Source organism: Mus caroli, unplaced genomic scaffold, assembly GCF_978045245.1.
Source record: "Mus caroli unplaced genomic scaffold, Mus_caroli_1 scaffold_4, whole genome shotgun sequence".
Lineage (NCBI taxonomy): Eukaryota > Metazoa > Chordata > Mammalia > Rodentia > Muridae > Mus > Mus caroli.
Genome location: NW_028227259.1, coordinates 73984986 through 74004150, shown reverse-complemented (window position 1 = coordinate 74004150; position 19165 = coordinate 73984986). Strand labels below are relative to the sequence as shown.

The window sequence follows — 19165 nt, the reverse complement described above, 5'->3', positions numbered from 1 at the left end:
TAAAACAAGCAATAAATTTGATGCTAGCACAGAGACGAAAATAAAATAACTTTGAGTCATCCCTGCTATTAATAATTTATTTAAAAAGAGAGAAATGGTGGTTCATTTAATAAATTAGAAAAATATAGGGAATTGTGATAATACCACTTTAACATGTGGCAGGCAATCTCCCCTGTGTTTTATGTCTAGTGGGAAACAGTAAGAACAGAATATGTATGAACTAAGTCTTCGCACTATACCTATTAATTACATCAATTTTGGAAAATTCTGATACCAGCTTAATCAAACAATAAAGACATATATCATTGGAAGCCATACATATTAATATATCATTAACCTCTTGGTGTAATCTACTGAGAAATTTACAACAGTTTCTTTTGTGATATTCTCACTAAAAGGTGTTACTTTATTCTAATTTAAAATAGCTCTAGTTAAAATTACTGCATATGTTCTACAGAAAAACTAGTCAGTACTTGTACAAAATATGACCTCTGGCAAGACATGGTAGACATGCCTATAACTCCAGAATTCAGGAGGCCAAGAAGGGAGGGTGATGAACTGGAGACCAGCCTGGGCTGCATGAGGAGACCCTGTCTCAAGAAACAAACCAAAAATAAAAGCAAAGTGAAGACCCAGAGACTTGGAGATCAGAGGATGCTAAGGAGAAGTAGCAGATAAATATAACATGGGTCCTGGGAAGGATCTTAGGATGAGAGACCATTTATAGAGAAATGGATAAATATCAAATAAAAACCATTTTATTTAATAATATTAGATTACTATTAAGATCTTGCACTTTATATTACATGTTAATGGTAGAAGAAATTAATGAGAGAATATTCTTTGCAGCTTTTCCTCCCATGTCAGAATGTGTTTCAAATTTAGGAGCTAAAAATGCCATTAAAATTAATTGAGGTAATGAACGGGGAACAAAGCAAATAGGGAGGAACTGATTGACTCCTCAGGCCTCAAGCACTGGAGACCTACGCTAGAACTCCTGTTGCAAAGGACAGATTTGTATTACTGCTACATGGAAATGCTTTATAAAGAATGTTTATCAAGTATGAATACTCATAATTATACACATATTGAAGAAGTAGGAGAAAGGTTTATACTAGGTTTATACTTTTAAAACAGTGACTTAAATACCTCTCTGTTTTTTTTATCTAACTTGTGCCTTTATGTAACTGCTCACTAAATCTTCATTGAATGAGTGGAAGAAAAAAACGTTTTCAAAGCACTCTAGGAAAATAGGATCTAACCATAGATGAATCTAGATAAAAGGCCAAATACTAATCACTTTAGGGCATAGCAGTCTTTGTTTGTGTGATGGTACTTTATAAATAGTGTAAGTTTGTACATAGATTTTCAGTGTTACAAAAAGCAGCAGGGAGCTGCTTTCACTGAACAGGACCTAGTTAGCTCAGGAATTTGAAAATAATACTTCTTCATTAGAGGAACTTGTATTGATCTCTTTTTTTTGTTTTATGAAAAAAAATAAATTAAAAGGCAACCTAAGCATGTTGTACAACAATGAAAAGTTTAAAAATAGGTTATGGTAGCTACTTAGTAATTAAAATGAGCCAAAAGTGATTCTGTGTTGTTAGCCAGTTTTGAAATACCAACTTTCAAAGACTTATAAACAGTGAAGTATCACAACTTTGTCACTAATTGGGTCTTCTAAGGCTTTGAGTAAGACTGAATGTCATTTACTTTAGCAGTTAACAACTGACTAGATTACAAAGCCCCATTACTTCCCACAACTTTGCCAAGATACATTGTCGTTGGTAAGATTCAGCCGCAAAGCTTTCGGTTGAAGAACTAGGATTCTTAGTGCGGGAGAGCCTACAGCAGAAAGAAAGCAAACACCTCCTGGCATGTGCCAGTCCCTGTGGGGCATCGCCTCCTCTTACCAGTTGGCTTAGGAAGTGGGCAGCAGAACCTTACAGACAGAAGGAAGTGGTCAGACCTTCTTCCTTCCTTTCTTTCTTTCTTTCTTTCTTTCTTTCTTTCTTTCTTTCTTTCTTTTTTTTTGATTATATTTTTATTAGGTATTTATTTCATTTACATTTCCAATGCTATCCCCAAAGTCCCACCCACCCCCTCCCACTTCTTGGCCCTGGCGTTCCCCTGTACTGGGGCATATCAGGTTTGCAAGACCAATGGGCCTCTCTTTCCACTGATGGCCGACTAGTACATAATAGTACTAATTCTAATACATAAGCAGCTAGAGATACAAGTTCTGGAGGGTACTAGTTAGTTCATATTGTTGTTCCACCTATAGGGTTGCAGATCCCTTTAGCTCCTTGGGTACTTTCTCTAGCTCCTCCATTGGGGGCCCTGTAATCCATCCAATAGCTGACTGTGAGCATCCACTTCTCTGTTTGCTAGGACATGGCATAGTCTCACAAGAGACAGCTATATCTGGGTCCTTTCAGCAAAATCTTGCTAGTGTATGCAATGGTGTCAGCTTTTGGAAGCTGATTATGGGATGGATCCCCGGATATGGCACCGGGGATACAGCACCCCTGATTGCTCAGTACCTGGAAGCTTCCAGTCCCAGCTTGCCCTTTTCCTTTTGCCTCTTGGAGAAAGCTAGCAATCTCTTTCTTGAAAAAAATAAACAAATAAAAATAAAACCCCTTGATTTCTTTCTGACTTCTTTGCCTTTTCTTTTTTTTTTGTTTTGTTTTTTTTTATTTTTAATATTTTTATTACATATTTTCCTCAATTACATTTCCAATGCTATCCCAAAAGTCCCCCATAGCGCCCCCCACTTCCCTACCCACCCATTCCCATTCTTTTGGCCCTGGCATTCCCCTATATTGGGGCATATAAAGTTTGCAAGTCCAATGGGCCTCTCTTTCCATTGATGGCCGACTAGGCCATCTTTCGATACATATGCAGCTAGAGACAAGAGCTCCGGGGTTCTGGTTAGTACATCATGTTGTTCCAACAATAGGGTTGCAGATCCCTTTAGCTCCTTGGGTACTTTCTCTAGCTTCTCCATTGGGAGCCCTGTGATACATCCAATAGCTGACTGTGAACATCCACTCCTGTGTTTGCTAGGCCCCGGCATCGTCTCACAAGAGACAGCTATATTTGGGTCCTTTCAGCAAAATCTTGCTAGTGTATGCAATGGTGTCAGCGTTTAGAAGCTGCTCCATTGTTGGTGGGATTGCAAGCTTGTACAACCACTCTGGAAATCAGTCTGGCGGTTCCTCAGAAAATTGGACATAGTACTACCGGAGGATCCAGCAATACCTCTCCTGGGCATATATCCAGAAGATGTCCCAACCGGTAAAAAGGACACATGCTCCACTATGTTCATAGCAGCCCTATTTATAATAGCCAGAAGCTGGAAAGAACCCAGATGTCCCTCAACAGAGGAATGGATACAGAAATTATGGTACATTTACACAATGGAGTACTACTCAGCTATTAAAAAGAATGAATTTATGAAATTCCTAGCCAAATGGATGGACCTGGAGGGCATCATCTTGAGTGAAGTAACACAATCACAAAAGAACTCACACAATATGTATTCATTGATAAGTGGATATTAGCCCAAAACTTAGGATACCCAAGATATAAGATACAATTTGATAAACGCATGAATCTCAAGAAGAATAAAGACCAAAGTGTGGACACTGTGCACCTTCTTAGAATTGGGAACAAAACACCCAGGGAAGGAGTTACAGAGACAAAGTTCGTAGCTGTGATGAAAGGATGGACCGTTTAGAGACTGCCACATCCAGGGATCCATCCCATAAGCAGCTTCTTTGCCTTTTCTTGTTTCGCATTTTCTTTGCTTTACATATCTCCCTGGCCTCTAAACTTTGCAGCTGCCTAGGGTTTATGTTACTTTCTACTGGTGCATAACAAATTACCATAAACTTGGCGTTTTAAGATAACACCCATTTTATAATCTCAGTTTTTATGGAGCAGAAGTCTAGTCGTAACTCAGCTGAATCCTCGCTTATGACCACACTCAGGCTGTCATCTTCAACTGGGATGTTACCTGGAGAGCTGAGATTTATTTCCACACTTGCTTGGATTGTTGGAAGAATTTATTTCCTTAGGGCCATGGGAGGAGCTTGTTCTTTGGAATCTGGTGACTTTGCAAATGGGCAGCTAGAAGCTGTCCTTAGTTCTTATTTATTCTGGTTCCCTGATGTATATTTGCCTTGGAGAAATTGTTTAAAGCTATAGTAATAAGGAAATAATGTAATTATAATGGTAATTTGGAGAATTATGTCACTACTCTCATTTTATGGGTTATAAACAAGTTAGAAGGTTTGCCTTCACTCCAGGAGATAGGAGTCATAGTGGGGTGTGAACACCAGAGTTTGAAGAAAGTGGGCCACTCTGAAGCCTACACAGTCTGTGGATAGGTCTCTGCTTTATCCTTCTCTCTTGCCTCTCATTCATGGATCTCATGTGTTTAAAATTATGCCTGCTAAACAACTTATATTTCACAAACTCACTGCAGCAAATCAGTTTCTCTAATCACCTGATTTTTTTTGTACCACTATTTCCGGCTGTCCTTGTAGTTGTTCAGATTAAAGACGTGTATCATCCCATACTCTGTGTTTTTTTACAAGTCATATCTACATATGGGACATTATGGGACTGAGAAACACTTTACAAGTCCTGTCCCTAGAACCATAGGCAGACAGTCATGACATGATGTCTTGCCCTGTACTTTGCTTACATTTCATGTTTGAGTCATTTCATAAAATTTATGTTTCTTGGGTGTCCATTGTGTGCAAATATTGCTTTTAATGGAGTACTATTGTGACCCTTTGTGGGTAGCATAGCCTACTTCCCTGTTGTTATTTTCAGTTTCTCTGAAAACTCACATTGATTTTTCTTCTGTGCTTTTAGGCAGCTGAGTCAGAACTTCTGAGGAGAGCGTCTCGACTGACGTTGCAGGTAATGAGAACATCTCTAGATTAGGATTCTATCCCGAGCTTTTCTCCCCGCTGGCAAGAACACACTCAGGACAACCGGAATCTTCTGTGGCAAAGCTTTATTGCTTACTTCTCAGGAAGATCCCGACCCCAGAAAATGGAGTCCCTTATATAGCACTCAGCCATGACGTTTCAGCACCTGATGTGGCGTGACAGCTCTTGATTTGTTGCTCGCTCATCACACCACTATTACACCCCGAGAATGGGCAGTGACTAGGAGCGAGTTCACTCTCGCACTTGCGCACAAGGCTTGTTTACTAGTTTGTCACAGAGGAGGCCAGCGTCATCTTATAATGGTGATTGCTTGCGGCACGCGCACAGCTCTCCACAGCGATTGCAGCGGCACGCTGCACGGCTTTCCACAGGATTCCATTGCAATATCCTGTTTTGAATAACATTTAGAATAGTGTATCTGCCACATGGCAGTAGTTGTAGCTACCACTTGGTAATACTGAGGTAGGACGAACATAAATTTAAGGTCCGTCTAGGCTACTGTGTAAATTCCAGGTGTTAATTCAAGTCTGCTAGACCTGCTTACAGAACTTTTTTTTAAAAACACTTTTCTTAAATTTTATTTCTAGTACTCATGTGTCCTTCCAGTACTTGAGAGTTAGGAAGGTCAGGACTTCAATGCCATCGTTGGCCACAAAGCAAAATTGAGGCAAGCCTTTACATTATGAGACTGTATCTACCAAACCAAAACAACAACCAAAAAATTGTAGCACTCTAACAGAAAGTAAGAATATTACAAAGAATACAAGTAAACAAGAAAGTGTTAAGCACAGATGTGTTGTCAGATATTTGGTCAGATATTTGGTCACATTGTGAACCCCAAGATTTTGTACTGGACAAACCTTGTTGTGGTGTGGCTCAGTCTTAGCACACAACTTTCATCCAAGAGCTTTCTGTTATTGCTTACATGAGGGTGAAGCACAGTTAGTTGTACAGTGCTTTCTTCATATGAACACACACTCACACAAAACACACGCACACACACCCTCTGTTTCTGTCACACACTCACTGAACACATCAAATCATACTTCCTTTTTAAGGTGGGGGGCTGGAAGGAATTAAAAGGACCTCTGATAGGGAGGCTTATTTTTAAATTTACGTTAGTGATTACATTTTAAATGTCTGTGCTCATCAACACACGTTATATCTTTATGTTAATGGTAATCAGTCTAACTACAGGGAGAATAAGAGGTTGATGTGAGTTAAGTTGACACAAGGTTTCCAAAATAAACATTTCCTAGTGGAGAAAATGCTTTCCTTGATAGACTAACTTCCCAGTGTTAACAGTAGGCTGCAGAAGAAAATCTGTATGCTGTCAGTGAGCACATACAAGAGAGAAACACTTAAAAATAGTTATACAAAAGTTAAAAAATAACAACCAAAAAACCAAATAACAAAAACAAATAAACAAAAAAACCCTTTCTTTTCAGCCAGCCAAGACCACCAAGTAGTATAAAATGTCATCCATCATTTCAGTGTTAAGAGCGCCCCCTGGTGTGACCATATAATCATGGTTCTGTGGAATTTATGTGGCTTTTAGAATCTCCTTGTGCTATAAGATAGTGATGGGTTTTCTTTTCCTGCTAGCTTGGCCAGCATGTACATGGTGTATAATTTTCCACAGATGTGCAGTCACACATTTTTCTGGTGCAGATCCCTGCTCAGATCTAGGATCAGTTTGAAAGCAGAATACGAGAATATGTGATTTCTAAAGTTCTTTATCTCATATTAACATGCCATTCAATGTGCAATTATGCATACTGATATTAATTATTAAGGCACAACTTTGGGTGGGGAATAACCTTGTTATGGGAAATTTCTGTTAACAATTCCGTCTTGGTAAATTTGTGGGCATCTTACTAGTTAAACAAGAGAACTCAATTATGTTTATCTTTTAAGAAATTTACCATGTGAAAAAGACACACATATTGAGACTTTCTTAGGAACCTGCTGTTTCTCTGCAGCTGCTGAATGGGAAGTATAAATACCCTTCATTCTGTACCATGTCCAGGGATCTTAGCTTTCCCCTGCCACCCGTTAAGAATGTCATACCAAATATCTCAGTCCAGACCAGCAGAGTACTTATTTCTAACTGCTGGTTTCCTTGTATTGCTTTTATACTCTTAAAAGGAATTGCGTTGTGCTTGTGAGGTTATAGTGCATATATTATACTAAAATACACATGCAGAGATGTTTACAGAGGTATTTACTTTCTCCTATTTTCTCCTTCTATGCTAGAAGTTATTGACAGTGTAAATCATTTCTTATAGGCTTTGTGTCTTCAGGGTGATAATTGCAGGGCTACCAAATAAGGATATATTTGTTTTTGTCTTTTGTAGATTCCCTTCTCATGTAATTTTGAAGCTATTAGCAAGATAGGTACTTACATTAGCCCCTGATTTGTTGAATAACCCTTTGAGTCCTGGTTTTTATATTTATGGGCAGGCCACTGACTCACAGGCTTAATCTCATCTTTTAGGAAAGAATCCAGGATGCACTGTTCTGGACATTGATAAAATACAGTGATAGTTTAGGTTCACACTGTGTCATATTTAGTCAGACTGAGCATTTCTTAATACAGCATATCTCTGAAGTAGATACTATTATCGAACTCCTGAGTGGAGAAGTCAAGATATCCTGATCAACTACAACTATTCCTAACATGTATTCAACCACAATACTGTATCATTATTAATTTGATTGCAAATAACATTCATAACTCTATCTATTGATGTTATTTTCCTTAAGGACTAGTAATTCCATAGTACATAAACATAGATGGAACCAGGAGTTTGGAAAGACTAGAGATGCATGCATTTATAGAGAATACAGAGTTAGTTTGGGAACTTAGTCTTAAAGAAAGCTTTCTCAAACCAGGGGTGACCTCAAGGGATGGACTGTTAAAGATAATAGAAATACGGGATCTAAGACATGCATATTTTAAACTGCTGTTGCTTCTTTCTTCCCCAGCATATCTTTTTAGCTTTCTCTGGCCTTGGGATGTAAATGCAGTTGTTTGCATGCTGCCATTTCCCTTATGTAATCCTGTATTTGCATTGTCTGTGTGAAGCCCCCATCATGTTTCTTATGGGTTTTTAAAAAACATGTTTTACTAATCAGATTTTGCTCTTTCATTCCTGTTGTATTCAAAATGATAAGTTTGTTGTTTCATTAATAGTAGTTTTGAAGGTTACTAAGTAGCTCACCATGGAAACTCAATGTGAAGAAGCCTGTTCTTTGCTTAACAGACTCTAGTGCTGCTTATTTTCCCCTTTGTCCTCTCGAGTTGCTCTAGGAAGTGGCTTCTTGATGAAAGCACAAAAGCACGTTGTTGGTTGTTTTGGTGCTCTGGACAGTCTTGTAATTTGATATCATTTCTATTTGATATTTGTCACTTGCTTTTTGTTTCTTGTGTCTGTGTGTTCATATTTAAAAACAAAACCAAACAGTAACAATAGTAAGCATTGCCCATGCCATGATCCAGTTACTGTATTTAGGGGCATATTTCCAAAGGACTAAAATATACACAACAAAAAGATCCCTGCATCTCCAAGTTTATTGTGACACTCTTCGCAATAGGTGAGTTGGGGAGGGCACACAAGTGCACATTTAGATAATCAGTAATGCAAAGGCAGTGTGTGTGAATCATGGGCCTCTCTGTGTCAGGCTGCCGATTCTTTTTGTACTTGAGCTGTTTCAGGGCCTGACATGATGAAGAGTGTCCCATAGCTATGCCTGTATCATTAGAGTAAGATATGTCTTTACCCGACATGCACCAAGCTTATGAAAACCAGTTTAACTCTCATGTTGAGTCAATGAGTGAATGAAAAAGACAGGAGCTACTTGAAACTTCTATCCTCATTTCTGCCCCGCAGCTGTGTGGACTCCCTTTGTTCCCTGCTCAAGAGCACCTGGTTAATAAGCTTTTTAATTTTGAACTTGTTTAATATCTATGAAATTGGTCTTTGCATTTCCAAATCCTCTGGTACTGTTTGAGCTTACACCCCTGTGCTAGGCAATTGGAACAGAGTACCTTCATTGTATTCCCCATCTCTAGCTTTCCCCCTTAGCAATAAATTGTACCCACTGGTGCTAGGCTGATTTTCCCTAAAGTATGTGATTAATAACCATTCGAAATGAGTCAGTGTGTTTTGTCTTTGTTCTTGCTTATTTTGCTTCCTGCTTATCTCACTACCATTATCTTTCCTCTTGAACTTTGTGTTGCCTCTCACTGAAACCTTCCCAAAGCTCAGAATGTTTCCCTGCTTGCCCTCCTGTGCCTTCCTGGAGCAGATGGCCTTCTCTACAACTTTGGTTTGCATCTGGTTTATATTTGGTGAGGCCTTTTCATCTTCTTCACCTTTTCCTTCTAGGACACTTTCCCAGACTGAAGTTCCCGCAGCAACACATCCCCCGGCTTAGGGCCTCTTCAGTGGTCAGCTCTAAGACTTTTTATTTTCGTCTGTGATTTCAGTTTACAGAGTGAGCTGTCTAGTTTTATCTCAATTTGACAGAAGCCAGAGTCACTGGGCACAAGGAAACCTCAGATGAAAAGGTGTTTCCATAACACTGGGCTGTAGGCAAACTTGTAGGACATTTTCTTAAGTATTTATTGATATGGGAGGGGCCTGGCCCATTATGGATGGGGCCATCACTGGTTAGGCGGTCCTTAGTTCTATTAGGATACCAGACTGAACAAGCCATAAGGTGCAAGCCAGCAAGTAGCAACCTTCCATGATTTCTGCATCAGTTCCTGTCTCCAGGTTCCTGTCCTGTTTGAATTCCTGTCTTGACATCCTTTAATGCCTTTAATGATGAACATGAATATGGAAGTCACATAAGCCCCTTCCTCCCTAATTTACTCTTTGGTCATGGTGTTTTATCACAGCAACAGTAAAGGTAACTAGGATAGAAACTGGTAGCACAATAGTGGTTGTATTTCTATGAGAGACCTGATGATTTCTTTTGGGTAGTGTTGTGGAACGACTTTGGTAGTTTTGGTGAAGTTCTTTTGTGGGAGCTTGGAAGCTAAGAATGTGGAGAGCAATGCAGAAAATGAAGGCATCAGAGGGATATTTGAGAGTACTTTGATGACTCTCAGAGCCATTTACTATTTTGAATCAATAATCTGCAGTTCTGTTTAGATGGGACTGAAGAGTCAGCAGTGGTCGGCACACAAGAACCACTAAATTGAAGCCTGTATCTGAGAAATAATCAATGATTAAGAAGAAACCAGCACTTATTGAGGTGAAGTCTTCTGGGAGGTGGTTCCTCAGACTCAGTAATTCAAGCTGTGCTTCAGAAGACACAAAGGTTGTAACTCATGGTGGCAGATGGCAGGAGAACTTGCTAGTGTAAGAGTCACCCAGGTGGTGCTGGTTTTGAAGGCATCCAAGGGTCTTGGAGAAAAGCTGAGCCTTGGCTCTATTAGGTAACTTTGAGGTCCTTGAGGAGAGAGAGACTATTGGTGAAAGTACAGTCCAGCTGCAGCAAAAGATTCCAGCATTTTGGAGATGTCAGTACCAAGAAATGCTTGCCAAGACAGCAGCAGGTGTAAGATGGAGCTGGCCTGAGCCTAGGAGACAAGCCTTGCGTTCTGCAGAGGGCAGTGCCATAGAAGTGACCCAAGCACTTTGGAAGAACTCTGAAGATCATGAATGAATCCCAGATGTTTGAGTTATTTACACTGTTGGAGTTTAGTTATTTTAAAGAGATGGAACTATGAGACTTTTAAAGTTATTTATGTTTTTAGTGGGAGATCTTAAGGATAAAAAAAGAAAGGAAAGTTGTGACTTAGTAGTTATGTGTTTGTGTCTCAATTTGATAAGGGGGTCAGTTGTGCTGGTAAATACTTTAAAATAGTTTTATTTATTTACACTGCAAATGTTGCCACCCTTCTCAGTCTCCCCTCTAAGAGTTCTCTAGCCCCTCTTGGCCTCTGAGAAGATGCCCCTCACTCATTTGCCCTCCTCATCCCCTTCCCTGGGGCAACAACTCTACAGGATTAGGCACATCCCACTGTGGAGGTATGCAGTCACCAGCCTTCTTTCAAATTTTTTGACCCAGAATTATTCCTGTCTAAAAGAAATGCTGGCTTGTTCAATGTCAACTTAACACAAGGCACTGAAGATGGAGGGGCCTCATTTGAGAAAATATCTCCATAAGACTGGGCTGTAGGTAAGCTTGTAGGAAATTTTCTTAATTATTAGTGTGAAAGGGCCTGGCCCATTGTGGGTGGGGCCACCCTAGGCAGATGGGTTCTATAAGACAGCAGACTGAGCAAACCAAGTAACTGGCCAGTATTCCATGGCTTCTGCAACAGCTCCTGTCTGGAGGTTCCTGCACTGTTCCTGTCCTGGCCTCTGTTAATGATGAGCAATGATATAGAAGTATAAACCAAATCAACCCTTTCCTCCCCATCTTGCTTTTGGTCTTGGTGTTGTGTCACAGCAATAGTAACCCTAACTAGGACAGACTATAATTTGAAAGGCAAGTGTTGTTATGTCGAATCTCAGTGCCAGGGATAAAATAGAAAATGTTCAGGAAAAACAGTATTTTTGAAGTCCACAACAAAATTAATCAAAATTAGACAAGTGTTCTACTAGGTTTCCTGTTAAACCCACAAATTCAGTCAGATTGAAGCTGGTAGAAAGGCCTGCTCATACTAACTATTGCAATGGGAGACTGAAACAGCCAACAGTTGGCCTTGTTCACTCTGCATCATTTATATCAACTCTTGCAGTTACGTTTAGTCTTTAGTGCTGTGTGGAACAAATTAGCAACACACACACACACACACACACACACACACAAACTCACTTTTTCATCTTCCTTATTACTATAAGAGAGAATCTAAGCATTATGTCCTGTAAGACATAGTCTGAAATGAGATGAAGTTTCTGAGAGAACACTGGTTTGTTTGTATAACCTTATACCTTATCTCTATTCTGCCCTCTTACCACTTCTTCATTCCTGGAAAGTACATGGGCTTCTGTGTGAGCGCCCGTCTGGCCAGGAAGAACGAAGCCACAACAGGATCCTTCTGCACACATTTATTGGGCTGCGCATTGACTGTGTAGGCAAAAGACCCCGAGCCCTGGGCCTCTCACTCTTATATACTATCAGTTCCCATCCACTCACAGCAGGCCACATCACCTCACCAGGTATGCAGCTTCAGCTAATCAGGGCAGCAGGGGCATATCTCCACCAAAATAGCTTCGCCAGTAACCTGGTACACCTGCGCAGCTCTCATGATGTTTGTGGTTTATATGAGGAAGTCAGGTGCAAGTCATACGACTTAGCTGCAGTCCCTGGCGCCTTTGGGACTGCCGCCACACCCGCTCCCCACACTTCTGAACTAGAACATCTATCATGGAGCTGGGTTGGGGAGCAAGGCCACATTTGCTCAAAGGGACATTCTTGAACTTCTAGTCTTCAAACAGTAAATGCCTTTCTTTGTAAAATTACTGTGTTGGGTTAAAACCACTGTTTTTTAGTGTTTTTTTTTTTGTTTTGTTTTACAGTCTCCTAATTGATAAGTTAATAGTATTGTTTCACGTTGCTCTACTTATGTTTATGTTTTTTTTAATTTTTTTAAATTCATAAATCATGTGTTGGGTCCTGTTGCTACAGAATACTTGTTTAGACACTAAGTTTTAAACATTTCTGCTGTGTATATATATATATATATATATATATATATATATATTGATCTTACACAGTCACAGAAAGATAAAATTAATTACAATATGTAATGCCCTATGAGATAGCCTATCATTGTTCACATTACAGAAACCTAAAGATAAAAAGACAATCATAAATCCATTTGACCTTGGAGTCCCTAAAAAACAGTACAGGTTGTAAAGCCTGGAAATGAGTCTATCCTGTGAGATATCAGCCTTCAGGGGCAGAACTTCATTCTTGTTTCGTTACCTGGCACAGTAGGTAGTCAGTTATCTGTAAGTGTCAGTTGTTGCCTCTTAATAATCATGAAAATGAACAGTCTAGGAAACTAAAGATAAAATCCCTGCTTGAGGCTACTGACAGGCTCTTTGCAAAGCCAAATTGGCGAGCAATCTGCAGAAGGGCAGAGGCTGACACAGGAAGTTGCCAGGGATTCTCTTGACACCCAGACTGAGGCAGTAAGCCAGACACCAAAGGGAGGGAGGCAGTAAGCAAGGCACTGCAGCTCAGTTGTTGAAAGGCAAGAGTTAGTTCATGGACAGAGGCATCAAAACATCAGGCAGCCAACAGCCCGGAACAAACCACGGACAGGGAGAACTAGGGAACAAGACTCCTCAAGAGAGCATAAAAATAGGCCGCTCTACTCCAGGGCTCTTGGAAAAGTCTCCCTGAGGGAAGCCAGATGCAGACCATAATAAGGACCCTATTTATAAAACCAAAGAGGTTCAAAGGAGCTCAGATGAAACAAGGATCTCAAGACATAAAAATTATAATGCGTCACTGTGCTGAAATGGCCTTGAGTGCTCTAAGACCCTAATTCAAAGGAAGGTCCAGGGACATTGGCATCGATTGCAACTCTTGATCTTGAGATGATTACTTGTTTGTTGTTTGCTTTAGTGCAGACTTTGTAGTGAAAGAGTCCCAGCAAAAACAAAAGCAACATCAAGAGGAAAATCTGGAGTAGAGTTACATGCCGTTTAGAATATTTGGGTCTTGGAATCCACTATAGAAAGAAATTTAAGCACATTGTTATTTCTCTTGACATTCAGGGTATAATCAGAAGATGAATGAGAGGAAAGTCGCCAGGGATTTTGGTTTGAACAATAAGTCTCCAGTATGCATCAAACCTTGCATTAGAAGTAGCTGTGAATACCAATAAAGCATCCAGAAGCGTTAGCCACAACATCTGTACTTTGATGCCACCTAAGTTTAATGGACTAAATTATGCTTTGATGCATGGGTAAAAGGGTCTGCTAGAGAAGCAATCTCTGATAGTCATTTGTGGTACAAAAGCAATCTTCTTAAAAATTCATAGTGACTCAATGCAGCAGAGAGCGAATAAGTAGGTTCTCTGCTATATGAAAAAATATATAATTTTGCCTTTATGAGTATAGTTTGCATGATTATTTTATATAATAAGGGATGGTAGTTTATCTGATGGAATTATCTTACTTTTTCTGAAGTAGCATATACAGTATATTTGGGTTACATATATTAATAGAATTGCATTAGACCACAACATATATTAAATGATTTAATAAAGGCATACTGGAGGTCACTTATGATAGTATTGTTTGTCTAGTCTGTCTCTCTGTGTGTATGTGTGTGTGTAAGAGAGAGATAGAGAGACAGACAGAGAGAGAGACTTTGAAAGTAATAAAGGAGACAACCCTTGACTTGTAGCAGCACAGTTATCTTGAATAATGTCAAAAGTCATAAAACAGAGATGTGACCTAAAGATACTTTTACATTGTCTTTCTTAATTTAATCTTGTTGTAGAATATACCAGCTTTTGTAATATTTTCTTGAGAATGTTTGAACTGAGTAGGTTGGTTGATTTCATTAGACATAATGATGTATTCCTTGCATTCATTTTCTAGTACAACCTAGGTGTCAGAAGGAATGATATTTGGCCAAATTTCTTTATTTCAAGACCCAAGAATCTTAAACAACACGTATCTAAAACTCAGAGTTTTCTCTTATGTTGCTTTCATACTTGTTGTGACTATTGTATTCTTCAAAGTCTGAACTAAAATAAACAAAAGAAAACCGTCTCACGATCAAAGAGAACCAGAACTGAAAGTTATAAAATATTCATTTGACTATTTTTCAGTGTACTAAATTAAGCAGCACTAATAATATCCAAAGATAATAATATTCTTCATATTTAAACTTTTAGGTGTCTAAGTTTCAGTAAAAATCCATTTTAAGTTTTTCCCTATATTTTCAATGTTGGTGATAATTTCATTTACTTCAAACTTGGCCTTTAAATCAAGTTCTGATCATATACAAATCAGTTTTTAACCTTTTTATTATTCTGTGCTCATTTTTCATGCCTTCCATCTTTGGTAATTTTGAAGTGTAACATAAAACAGCAAGAGGAAGCACAGGGATGCATAAACAGAAGGCTGCCTCATCTCTTCTGTTGCTGTAGAATACAGCTTCTATGCTTTGAGAGTCATAAAGAGTATAAACTGAACTATGGTGTTTTAGAGGTGGGGGGCCTTATGAAGTGATGTGATTATAATGTCAGGATGGAGCCTGCCAATACAGGTGGCTTTATGTGAAGAGAGTCCAAATAGAAACATATTATTTCTGTATTGCATTCAGACGTTATCACTAAGACGACTGTCACCAGATATAATCCTTTAACCTGAGATGAGAGCATGAGACAAAATTACTCCTATATTTAAACATTTAACCAGTCTATAGCATTGCATTATTAACAATAGAAACCAGAATACGATAGTACACCATATCTATTTAAATTATTTTAAACATATAATTCAGTGATATTCATAATATTCACAATGTTGGATAAAACCATCACTATTATTTGTATAAAAATGTTTTCATTATGCTAAAGAAAAATGCTTTGTTTCTTACATGCTAACATCATTCCAAAGAGAAATGCTAACAATCTGATTTCCCATCTTTCTATAATATGGGAATCGCTAATGTACTTTTAGTCTCTGTGTTTTTTCTCAATAATTCATAGGAATGTTATATTGAGCATTACTGAATCCATCTCATTTTACATTCTGTTTTCAAGTTCATTCTTCTTCATTACTGTATGTGGCTGAATTTTCTTTACTGATGCATTGATGGATACCTAAGTTACATTTGTCTTGTTTGTAGTGTGTGTGTATTTGAGAGAGACAGAGAGAGAGAGGAGAGAAAGAGAGAGAGAGACAGAGAGAGAGAGAGAGACAGAGAGACAGAGACAGAGAGACAGAGAGACAGAGAGACAGAGACAGAGAGACAGAGAGTGTTTAGTGCCCTGGAGGCTAGAAGAGAGCATCAGCTCCCCCACAGTTGGAGCTGCAGGCAATCAAGCTCATGTCCTCTGTGAGAGCAGTATACTTTCAGTACTGAGCCATCTCTCAGCTTCTAGTCCTACTTTTTCACTGAAGTAAATCTCACAGCTATTGTACTTTTTTGTTGGTTTTAGAATCAAATCATTATCATCATGGGATCTTTACAAACTAAAAAAAAAAAAAATACCAGGTTTAGTGATTTGTAAAGAAAATTATAAATCTAATCTCCTGCATATTATTTTGTATCAGTGCAAGTACAGCTGGGGGCAAAAGATAGATATATCTGTAATATTGATGGAGTTTCCAAAATGTCCTTTATGTTCATTCTAGTTTTCTATTTTTACCAATAGCGGAGAATAATGTTCATCTTTAATATCATCTCATCACTATAGTGCATTATCAAACATGTTAGGAAAGTATATGATATTCTGATGTACACATGGTTTATTTCATTATTATTGAGACTTTTTATATGAGAATAATTCATATTTCCATGCTTTCTAAACTAGGTTTTCACACACATTGTCCAATTTTTTATAATGAAAAGCAATGCCAAACCAATTAACACAGGCAATCCCAGCTGCTGTATAAGTTCATGAGTGTCAGAGCCTTGCCATGTCCCGAAGACAGCAAGTCACAGCATTTGCTCCCACCTGCCAGCTCTTGCATTTTCTCTGTGCTCTCTTCTATGCTCTTTGCTTTCTGACCTTGGTGGAGCCAGGTTTGATGTAGATGTACTGCTTAGGCTTGAAGACTCACTTTCTCATTTTTCAGTGCTTTAACCAGTCTGTTCATTGACTGCTGCCTACTCCAAAACAACATACTCTAACCAAGGTTAAAAGTAGCCCCAAGTGTGGGTATAAACGTAAATATTCAGAAGAGAATTTGATAGCATGGCCATTTAGCAAGTTAATAGCAGGTTCTACTCTAGGGCCCATGTCATAATTTCAAAGCAATCTCCCCATTTCACCCATTTCTTCAATCCCTTCCCCATGGAGCTGATTAATATTCTAAGCTTAATTGCCAAATACAATTACTTTTACTCAGATGTTGTATACTGAAGTTCAACACCTTAGTCTATCATCTGACCTCCAGATTAATTTTCTATGTTATTTCTAAGACTCCTCAATGTCATATTACACAAACTAAAACACCTAGCACTGTTCATTTTTTCTCTTCTTTTCCTATGTTTATATGGGATATTTGTCCCTACATATCTGAATGCCAGAATTCTCTAAATGCAGTGCATGGATTATGTCCTACTTTACCTCTTTTTTTTTCTTTTTTGTTCTTTTTAATTTTTCTTATTTCATTTGAGTTTATGAGACAGAACCTTACTTTGTGTCTCTGGCTAGCCTAGATATTTTGCTACATTAACCAGACCGACCACAAACTTATGGCAGTATTCCTGCCTTTACCTTTCAAATGTTAGAATTATAGCCATTGTGCTGCCTAGTTTAATATCAGTTTAACCTGAACTAGAGTCATTACAAGAGGGAACCTCAATTGAGAATACTCCTTCACCAGGTTGGCTTGTAATCAAGCAACAGGCTTTTTGTTAATTAGTGATTGATGTAGGAACACCCGGATCACTGTGAGCAATGCCACCTCTGGGTACATGGTTCCATATATTATAGGAAACAGCACTGCTCCATGGTTTCTGCTTCAGTACTTGTCTTGAGTTTCTGTCCTGACTTCCCTGAATGATGTATTGTATGCTAGAAGATGAAATAAACAGATATAGAAACTCGAAAAAAGACATGTGCCACCATGTCTGATTTTCTCTTCTTTAGTGATAATTTCTTCATCCTCTGATGAAAGGTCATTTTTTAAATATATTGCTTTTCTAGGGCTTTTTCAATGTGAAGAGAGGCCCTTGGTCCTGTGAAGGCTCAATGCCCCAGTGTAGGGGAATGCCAGGGTAGGGAAGTGGGAGTGGGTATGTGGGTGAGGAAGCACCCTCATAGAAACTGGGAGAGGGAGGATAGGATAGGGGGTTTCCAGAGGGGAAACTGGGAAAAGGGATAACATTTGAAATGTAAATAAAGAAAATATCCAATAAAAGAAAAGGAAAAAAAAAGAATTAGTTCTTTTCATTTTTTTTTAATATTGCAATACAGTACAACTATTTTCTACTTTTTTCTCTTCTCTCTCTCTCTCTCTCTCTCTCTCTCTCTCTCTTTTTCACACACACACACACACTCAGAAACACACCTAAATATATAAGAATAATCTGCTCAGTCTGTATAATGCCACTCATATGATTTTTCCAGGCTGATCATTTGATATTAGCTAACCAGTTGATATGCTTTTTTTTTTTTTTTTTTTTGCTTTGTAATGGTCTATTTCTCTTTTTGCAAAAAGAAGTTTCTTTGATGATGAGTGAGAGCCACACTTATCTGTGGGTATAAGGACCAATACTTAGAATGTATTTAGGGGTTATTTTGGTTTAGTAAATTGGCAATTGTAGGTTCTTCTCCAAGACTCATGACTTCACTAGCCCTGGTTAGTTTTCTAGGTGTCCAGTACCAGGCATACTCTTCCTCTTCCTAAGTGGGTATATACCTCTCGTGACACCTTCTGGTACCATGACATCTAGTCCTCAGGAGGAGGTTTTGGGTGAGTTTCATTTGAGGGACTCTAGGCTCTGTGTTTAAAGCTCATTATGCCTTCAGCAACCACTACTTACCTTCAGGTAACTAAGGGCAATACTGATAACCTGCTATGTTTTGGGAATCTCTGGGACAACTCTGAGCAACAATTCAAAACGAGGGTTCTCATACGAAGTATTTTGGATTCATTGTTTTTTGTTTGATTGTCATTGGCTCTTTGATGGATCATTGTTGGCCCAGATGGGAAATTTTCATTTAAACTATGTATGCTTATTCATATACTGATTGTCTTAGTTAGGGTTTCTATTGTTAAGAGACCTTGACCGTGTAACTCTCACAGTGGAAAACATTTCACTGGGTCTGGCTTACAGGTTCAGAGGTTCAGTCTGTTGTTGAGATGAGGAGAAGCATGGATGTACAGGCAGATACTGTGCTGGATAAGGAGCTCGGGGCTGTACATTTGGATCAGCAGGCAGCAGAAGAGCCAGTGAGCCTCTGGACCTGGCTTGACTTTCTGAAACCTCAAAGCCCACCCTGTAGTGGCACACTTCCTCCAATATGGCCATGC

The 19165-nt window shown here is 38.8% G+C and overlaps 1 protein-coding gene across 1 annotated transcript in view; it reads left to right on the top strand.

The window, feature by feature from the left end:
• The window catches only part of Cox7b2 (cytochrome c oxidase subunit 7B2), a 122840-nt gene that overhangs the window by 41289 nt on the left and 62386 nt on the right, over nt 1–19165 (top strand). The window contains exon 2 of the mRNA XM_021163886.2: nt 4888–4935. The gene's annotated coding sequence lies outside the window, so the exon portion shown is untranslated. The remainder of the gene's footprint in view (nt 1–4887; nt 4936–19165) is intronic.